Here is a 10,462-nt window from a genome sequence, read left to right on the forward strand (position 1 = left end):
GCACCCCGAGACGTGAGAGGCAAGGGGACTCACGGGAAAAAAGCACCCCAAAGGAGACAGAATTTTACCACGTCCACGCCGTAGTCTCTGGGTAACGCTAAGAGTAAAAAAATCTTCCTAAAATTTGCACAGAAATCGTTTTTTACCAATAGGTTTTTAGAACATAGCGGCCGAAACGAATTTTTATTTTTTCATCTTTATCAATTTTTTTCTCGAAATCTATGGACTTTAGAAAAAAATTCATAAGAACAAAAATGTCTTAGAAGCACTCGAGAAACATCCTAAAATTTTTGCAGAATTTTTGGAGACATTTTTAAAAATTCCATTTCACAAGTTTCCCGGAAAATCAAAAATTATCTCAAAAAATTCTGAAAAAATTTGAGAATGTTCCTCGAGCGATTCTAAGGCATTTTTGTTTTTATGAATTTTTTTCTAAAGACCATAGATTTCGAGAAAAAAGTTGATGAAAATTGAAAAAAAAAAATTCGTTTTTTCCGCCATTTTGTAAAGAAGCGATGGTTCAAGGTCAACAAAAAAATTCCCTGTTAAACTTCAACTCCCATGATCACCTTTGATCACGGTCGCAAGGTGATATCTTCACCGTAACACTTCGAAAAAAAATCCTAAAATTTTTTTTTTTCGAAAATTTAGGTGTTTTTTATGTTTCAATCGAGTATATCTCTTTTCCTGTGAGTTTTATCATGATTCTGGCAACGGATTCTGAAAGAGCATGCAATTTTACATCAGAATATGTTGTTCAAGAATTTTTTCAACGCCAATTACATAGGAAAAAATCACTTTGAAAACGTGCAAGAAATTTTGACATTTTGGACGTTAATGGGTTAAAGTAGAAATTATAATCATTATTATCTACATATATTTAATACGACCTTTAGAAATACAGTTTCATGTACTGCAAAATTTCTTTAACCATTAACTACTTTATTTATGCTCATGATACAATAACCAATATTAAACAATACTACACAATTATAAGTAGTAATTACTATATAAAAATTATTAGGAGCTGTGTTGTTTTTCACATAAATATTACTATATATTAAATGTTCATGGTACATGATAATACTTTTTACCTACACTATACATATTTATTTACAAAGGACCAAGAAAAAGAAGGAATTGTAACAACTGAAAACAATTTAAGTCAGCTTTCAATTTGTATTTAAAAGAAAAATAAATTTGTAGTAACAACAACTATCAAAATATAATTAAAATTACCTATACCTCTTTAATTGAATAAATAAATAAAATTGAAGTAGAATTTACAAGTGATATCCATGGTTCTTACAGCCTTACTTAATTATTCAACTGTTTCCATCAAGTATAGTATATTTTTAAGAGAATCTTATACAACCTAGAATAACAGGAATGATTATACATTTTTATTTTATAACACACACTATTGAATACATTTTTTACTGAATATGTTCAAAGTTACTCCTTTAATCATATTAACTATCTTTATTTAGTATGACAAGCTTATCACAATCCTGTAATATAATTTTATTATGGAATTAACAACTATATAGTACTAGTTTCAAGCAACTTGAAATTTTGAAGAAATACAATAATTAATTGGACTTATAGATTACTTACGATTTGAAGGTGTGCTGGTTTGATATATATATATATATATATATATATATATAATTATAAAGCCAGAAGAAATTAGTAACATATGAATAAGACATAACTTGAAATGGACAATTTAAAACTTACTACACCAAGGACATTGCCTTTATCATCCAAAATTTCACGCTTCCATAATATATCCTGAGGTAAAAAGTGATGATGGCACAGAGCTTGTTTATAATTTATTAATATATCTTTTCTTTTTATAGCATTTTGCCACAATTTTCTTCTAGTTTCGTCCTTAGGTACATAAAAGAAATGTACCTTTTCAGGATTTGACGTATAACCTGAAGAACACCCGAGGGCTAGACAACGCGGCATCTATAAGATTTTTGTTTATTTTGTTATAATTAACTTTAATTCATGAAGCACCCCTTTGTGCTTAAATCCTTAAAATATTGAAACAATATTAAGCGAAGCAAATTTTGTTAAATTTGGATCACAATTTAACTGTTTTCATTTGAAACCTATTAATTGATTTCTATATGATTTGCTACTTTTTTATACGGTGGTGACTGGTGACCCTGGTGACTGTGGTGACTTTCACCCAGCGCCGCCTGGTGGTTACATCTGAGAATATTGTCACATTTAAAACGCGAATTATGGGCCAAATATGTGGAGTTGTCATACGTCTCGCCTTCGTTGCGGCCATATTGGAATCTGTTTCACACCTATAGCACGAACACATTCGGACTATATCGGAAGAGTGGTGGAGAATGACAGAAGATGTCGTTGATAGGCTTCTATTGTGAAAGAGTGAGACTTCCGAGCGAGACAACAATTTTCGGTCAGAAGAAGAAGTAAAGCTGAAACTAAAATAGCTGATCGTAATTGCTCAATCTTGATATCTCAGCATTGAGTGTACTGATTTAGACGTTTGTAGTCTCATTCGAAAGCTTATAATCGATTTATATAATGAAAGTTTCATTAAAATTTTCATTAAATGAACCGATCGGAAAATATATCCATCGGAAGAATCGAGTGGTATAGTTTGGTTCAATCTTCGCGTAAAAGTAAGTAGTGTCGCGCGGCTCGTATTTTTTTAATTACTTGCCGCGTAACACTACCGTGTTACTTGATACAATTTAAGGTGGCTCTCTCATGCTGTATTTACTGCTCCACTCAGATATATGTTAAATGATGTTTTAGACTAATTCCTTGATAGATTTGCTAAGCACAATCATTTTTATCATCTGTAAATTTCGTAAAATAAAAAATGACAGTTTATCTATGTTTTCTATTAACTCTGGTTTCTTTCAAACAATTGAAGTAGCCTGAAGAAAGACATGCAGAGAGAAAGAGTAATCAATAATTAGTTCCGATCAGCTTTTATCAGCCTCTTTCAATCAGGTCAAAGAAATCAATGCTGATAGAAAAGTTAGGATAATAATATTTTTTTTAATTTACAAACGTTTAAAGCTGATAAAATTTATTGGATTATTAGAGAAAATCTCAAGGAATCCGACTGGAGTGCTTTTCAAATCTCCGACTTGAAGGAAACGCGTAACCATTAAATTAGTAAATTTTACTTTTTGTATTGTCAATACGTTGATTTTAAATCATTCTTCAGCTTTAGTAATAAGAACATGCTTTCGTGCATTAGCTATTTACTTTTTAGTTTGCTTTTTACATCACAGCCTTTTGTACTTTTCTTCTTGTTGTGTCAATATTCGATTCTTTTATTAATTCAGACAATAATATTGCTTTAATTTTTCTACTGGTTTAGTTATGGATGGCTAAGAAAATAAATTATTTAGACCTAATTTTGATTTAATAACCTAGTTAAAGAAAAAAAATAATAAATATACATAGATGCGATCGATATTTGATCTTTAATTGCAGGTCGCTCATTAACAACCTATTTTTTAAATATTTTTCTAATAAAATTTGAATCTTCCAGAGTATATCGTTCCTAGTCAGAGTCTTCTACCTCAATTTGTCTAGGAGATATGAATTTTCAAAGATTACGTGTTTTTATCGAAAACAGAAAAAAGACAAACTTTGTCAGTTAATATCTCCGGACCAAAAAAAATTTTACTCTAACCAGCGCCAAATGTCTTGTAGTTTCTTATATTTTAACATCTATTTAAAAAAAAAAACGGTGTTATTTTCTGAAATCTGTGCGTTTTGAGGTGGAATGCCCAATGCTCTCTACACTTTCTCTAAATTGTACTTTGCTGTCAAAATCGTTTAAAAAACGCCATAAAAAGGAAGTATTAAATTGGGAATAACATTTCAATCCTTCAATTGTTTCGAATGAAATTTGAAATCTGCACTTACTTAGGCTGCCACCCCGAGAACTCAGTTTTAAGAAAAGGCGGTCGTTTCGTTTACACCCTGTGTAGTAAATGGACTGAGCTTTCTAAGGAAAAATAAATTTTGTTGAAATCTACGTAATATTTAGATAGATTAGCTTGTTTTTATCCTCAGCGACAACTACATGTCGGATGTATTAGAATTTACTATCTAATTTACTAATAGCATGAGCATCTGGTATACTAAAATCCTAATATATATAAATTCTATTATTATAACTATTTTATTCTTTTAAATTTTTGATTAAATATTTCAGAAAATGAAATTGTCAAAGAATAGAATTGTCGGAAAACGTCAATTGAGAAGAAGAGTAGAAACAACGCTGCAAACTTTACATTCTAAAAATGAACGTCATAAGGAGGCAAGGTCATTAGATGATTTACTATCATTATCAAAAAGTAAACCAGCAAATTTCTTTTATTTTTCCCACAATGAAAGCTGTATAAATTTAATGGAGCATCTTATTTCTGAAGAGAATATAAGTAAGACTACGACTACAGTTAGTGCTTTGCCATTGGACAATGAACTGATATTGGAAAAATTAAGAACGTGGATATGCGATTTTAATATTATGAAACGAGCAGTTATTGGCTTATTACATATTTTTCATCCAATCTTAAACTTATTACCAAAAAGCTATGAAACTTTAATGAAGTCTGAGAAGAAGAATCATGTTAAAAAATTAACAAATGGAGAATTATTTTATTTCGGTATAGAGCATGACCCACAAAAAACAAGCTTTGCGTGTAAAAAAAGGACGGCAAGTACATAAGTCGTATCTAGTATGATTAATATATAGTAATATAAAATATTTTAATTAAAAAAAATAGTGAAATCCAAATGTTAGGCAAGTATAAATGTTTTCCATGGCGAAAATTGAAATTCGGAAAAAAGGAAATAGTAATACAAAAATTACTTGCCAGGCCCGTTGTATGCAATCGTATTAAATAGCCACATTTTTAACTTACAAGAAGCAATGCTTATATTGCAAGATAGTGACTTACACATGAATATTACGGGCCCGGCAAGTAATTTTTGTATTACTATTTACTTTTTTCCAAATTTCAATTTTCGCCATGGAAAACATTTATACTTGCCTAACACTTGGATTTCACTATATTTTTTAATTAAAATATTTTATATTACTATACTATATATAGGTTCTGTAGGCCCTGCACAAATAAATCTGTCATTGGGATATTATACGCCCCCCTCTGCACAAACTTTACTAAATAATGATAGCAATAATAAAAGTAAAGAAACAATTATTAATTTATATAAACATATGTAACTTAATTATTTAAATTCTCTTACTTCATATTTTTGCTTATTTAGGCTTTCAAGACAATGTATTAATATTACTGATATCATTAAATGATACCGTTACTCAAAACTCGATAGCTATTAACGAAATTAAGAAGAATCAGTCAGCAAGTACATTAAACGTCATTACACCCGATGCCCTGCCTTCTTTCCCAATTAATGACAAAGAAGAATTAAAAAAATTTGGTGGTAATTTGAACCAAAGGGATAGCGAGCTTTATGCTTAGATGGTAATTCTCATAAATACTTATGTTAAATTGTACCTCGATTAATTTATTCATCTTCAAATTATCCTATATTTCCATTATTAGTTGATTTTTTAAAACTTGTCGATAAACTAATAATAGTTTGATAACAAAATAATTTATTAAAGCTTACTTTGACTAATTCAAATATTACACAGAAATGTCTAAATTTATATTACTAATATTTTTTTCTTACAAATTAAACGATTATTTGCAGTAGGTGATTCTTCATCAGACAACTGCACCCGAAATATTTTGATCACAAATAAATTAGGCTAACTTTACAATTGGAAAGGCCTGGAGAAAAATAGTTTCCAACAAACTAATATCTTACAAGTCATTTATGGTATAAATGTACTATAAATCAAATGTATTTCTTTAAAAAGATTGTAATGTAGTTTAATACACCATGCTCAACACGTAATGTGTATCTCGTTTCAGAAGCAGTAAAAAATACCTTTCCAGACGATAGAAGAGGTGACAATCTTGTAGCTAAAATAACCAAAGATTGGTTGAAATTTTCAAAGGCGTGAGATGAAAGAAACAAGAAATCTTAAAATTATATAAAACTAAAAAATGTAAATATATTATCTGTTATTCTACATAATTACGATAGATTCTTTATTTCAAGTATTTATATAATGTTAAATAATTAGTCCTAACAATTATAAAAAAAATAAAAATTAATACAATTTATAATTTTAATCTATTCGTAACCAATATAAAGTACTTTTATCGTTTTAATTACTTATTAAACGTTAATATAATCCCCGTCCACTGGAGATAATCAGCGTGGATCTTTCTTCAATAATTCCCACTATATTTTAATACTTTGTAATCAATTTTATTGTTTGATACATTTCTGATGTGATCGGTTCTGGATTTATCGACCACCCTGTAGATCTATAATATATGCTGTTACTGTCAAGATAGAATGAGAGAGCTGTCAGCTACGCTCTCCCTTGTGACCCGTTATATCGACTCCTAGCTCTAACGAACCGCGCGAAGATCACGTGCCCGACCGAATCGATTTGACAAAGATCGATCGATCCCCTCGAGTCGCGAAATCGCCAGAATTGTCTTTCTTGGAATTTCTATTTGAAAGAGTAATCGCGCGAATAGCTTATAGTTTAGGCAATGTATAGCGTCTATGTATATTGTACTGCTAATTGTTACCAACGAGGGAATATCGTAGGTACCTTTGAATAGTACATAACAGTTATTTTAATAAAGTCAGCTGTATTGTACAGGATTTACAATTTAACGTAAGAATTTGATCGTATCAGCATGAAATATTATGAATATAGAGGATAAGTTACAGTTTGTTTAAATTCTCATTTTAGAATAAAGTTATTTCAATATTATCAATTAAAAGAAACAAATATTTAAAGATATTTAAAATCTTTTTTTATTTTATAATATCAGTTCAAAAAGAAACGTTTCAACAAGGTCATTTAAATACTGTTGCTTTCCAAAAATGGCTCAATGTATAAAACATGTTATAAACATGCCATCGATTCAACCGTTTCAAATTGGTTATGGATAAAAACATTATTACTTCAACATAAGTTAAACGTTACTTCTCCTGGAAATATCAAAGTTTAAAACACGTTTGAAAGATGCTATCGATTCGACCATCTCGAATTGGTTATGGGTACAAACGTTCTTCCCTCATCGTTAATTAAACGTTATTTCTTCTGAAAAAATCTACGGTTAAAACACGTTAGGAAGGTGCAATCAATTCAACGGTTTCCTATTGGTTATGAGTAAAAACGTTACTTCCTCAACGTAAGTTTAATGTTATTTCTCCTGGAAGAATCAACGTTAAAAAAGCATTTGAATGATTGCCTGAAATCAACTGTTTGATATTGGTTATGGAGAGAAACGTTATCCCCTTAACATAAGTTAATCGTTATTTCTCTTAAAAAAATCAACATTAAAAACACGTTAAAAATATTACCTCAATTCAACCATTTGTTATAGGTTATTGGAAAAACGTTTTAAGTTCAACGTAAATTCAACGTTATTTCTCCTTAAAAATTAACGTCTAAAACACGTTAGAAAAATTACTTCAATTTAACCGTTTGATTAGGGTTATAGAAAAAAACGTTGCACTAATAACGATTTTCAAACGTTTATTCTTTCAGAAAATGTTAACGTTTAAAATACGTTACCGAAATTGCCTAAAATCAACCGTATAATGCTGGTTATTGAAAAAAACGTTGGGCTAAAAACGTTTTTTGCACGTTTATTAGACATTAGTAGAATAACCGTTGTGTTTGGCAACTTGAAATCAGCGTTGAATTTTTCAACGACAAAGTATTCTCAATCACTGTAATGTATTTTCAACGTCTCTTTAATATTATCAAGAGACACGGTAGTGTCTTGACGGCAAGTACATACAAAAGTAGATAAAGATATGTCTATACCGCTGTCGAGCACTACTTCTCTTATACAGCTAATTCGGTCGTCCCAATTTTCAAACCGATTTATCTCCATGAATAATCCATTGTCATGATTCATGTTACGCTTTTCTTAAAATAATTTTGAACAAGCTTTCATTTGAGCCCATGAACATCAAAATCGATTCACGCAATCCAGAGATCTCATACTCTGTTAGCTATATATATATATATATATGTCGGAGATGATAGGTTGAGAAGTGATTGGTTGGGGGAATATAGTGCATGGGAGGTAGTTGGGCTATGGTGGAGATAGCAGTAATATGTTGAGAAGAACGAGTGAGCGTTAGGTTCAATGAGATGTAAACACATCGGAGTTAGTAATGTAAAGTGGGATAGTAAATAAACAAGACGTGGAAGGGAGGGCGGAAGTATGATGCGGAGTAAATTAAGTGACAGTTTCACGGTGGGAACCGGAAAAGACGGAAGTATTCGGGCGGCGGTTAGAAAAATTCAAGTGTTCTCCGATATATATATATATTGAAAATTAAGTTTTTCCTTCATAATCTTCTTCTTCTTCTCCAGCCAGAGTGTATGTCTCGGGCTGAAGTAGGCCACTAAGAGAAAAATGACGTCATTTTATCTCAGCGTTGCCAACCAGTTAAACTCAACGACAAAATCATGGTTGTGAACTATCAAATAAAATCGATGTAACCTATATAACTAATCCGGCGACTTGTTAACTGTCAATTGTAATGTAAGGTTATGTATCAAGAGACACGGTAGTGTCTCGACGGCAAGTACATAAAAGTAGGTATAGACGTGTCTATACCGCCGTCGAGGCACTACTGTATCTTATACAGCAAGTTTGGCTGTCTCAATTTTTAAATAGATTTTTCTCCGTAAATGAAACACTGTCATGATTTCAGTAAAGCTTTTCTTGAAATGGTTTGGAACAAGCTTTTATTTGAGCCCATAAACATCAAAATTGGTTCACGCAATCCAGAGATCTCATAATCTGTTAGCTATATATATAACGAATTTAATTTCTTTCCGTCATCTTCTTCTCCAGCCAGAATGTATGTCTCGGGCTGAAGTTAATCGCTAAAGAAAATGACGTAATTTTTACAAACGCGACGTCTAAATAATCGATATAATCGATAACTAATATGGCGACTACTGTTAGCTGTCAATTGAATGTCAATTGAATTGTAAGGTTTACCGGTATAACCTTAATATTTTTATAAAAATGAATTGGCTGTAATGATAGTGTAATAGTGTAATATAATCAAAACTACGGATAATTTCAGGAAGAAACATAAAGGAGCCAGCAAGATTATCAGATAAGTCACGTTGTATTCAAAAATATGTATAAAATTTAATGTTCGGTGGTACTTTGTGGGATTTTTTTTTATTGCAGGTTATATAAAAATTGTGACGCCTCAACTAGCTGTATAAGAGAGTAGTGCCTCGACGGCGGTATAGGCATGACTTTTTCTACTTTTATGTACTTGCCGTCGAGACACTACCGTGTCTCTTGATTCCTTATATGCATATTCCTTGTATGTAGCTCTGATTTGAAGTCCTACCAATGCCAAATGCTCTAACAATTCTTGGAAATATCCTGTTATTGAAGAATGTAGATTGAGGAAGATTGTAAATGAAACAGAGAAGGATGAGGTTGTTACGTTAACTCATAATCAAGACACATGGTAGTGTCTCAACAGCAATTAACATAAACGTTTTTCAGTAAAGTAAGTGCATTGTAAAAAAAATTTGTTTTATTAAAACAAAGTTATATATAAGGCACCATTTCATAGTTTGCAGTTTGATGCCAAACCAGTGCCAAATAATGTAACAATTCTTGGAAATACCCTGATATTGGAAAATGCAGATTAACGAAGATTGTAAATGAAACAAATAACGTAACAATTCTTGGAAATATCCTGTTATTGGAGAATGGAGATTAAGGAAGGTTGTAAATGAAACAGAGAAGGATGAGGTTGTTACGTTCACTCATAATCAAGACACATGGTATTGTCTCAACAGCAATTAACATAAACGTTTTTCAGTAAAGTAAGTGCATTGTAAAAAAAATTTGTTTTATTAAAACAAAGTTATATATAAGGCACCATTTCATAGTTTGCAGTTTGATGCCAAACCAGTGCCAAATAATGTAACAATTCTTGGAAATACCCTGATATTGGAAAATGCAGATTAACGAAGATTGTAAATGAAACAAATAACGTAACAATTCTTGGAAATATCCTGTTATTGGAGAATGGAGATTAAGGAAGGTTGTAAATGAAACAGAGAAGGATGAGGTTGTTACGTTCACTCATAATCAAGACACATGGTATTGTCTCAACAGCAATTAACACAAACGTTTTTAAGTAAAGTAAGTGCATTGTAAAAAAAGTTTGTTTTATTAAAATAAAGTTATATATAAGGCACCATTTCATAGTTTGCAGTATGATGCCAAACCAGTGCCAAATAATGTATCAAATCTTGGAAATACCCTGT

Source organism: Prorops nasuta, unplaced genomic scaffold, assembly GCF_024137725.1.
Source record: "Prorops nasuta isolate Cenicafe-Biocafe unplaced genomic scaffold, Cenicafe_Pnas_1.2 PNAS00013, whole genome shotgun sequence".
Lineage (NCBI taxonomy): Eukaryota > Metazoa > Arthropoda > Insecta > Hymenoptera > Bethylidae > Prorops > Prorops nasuta.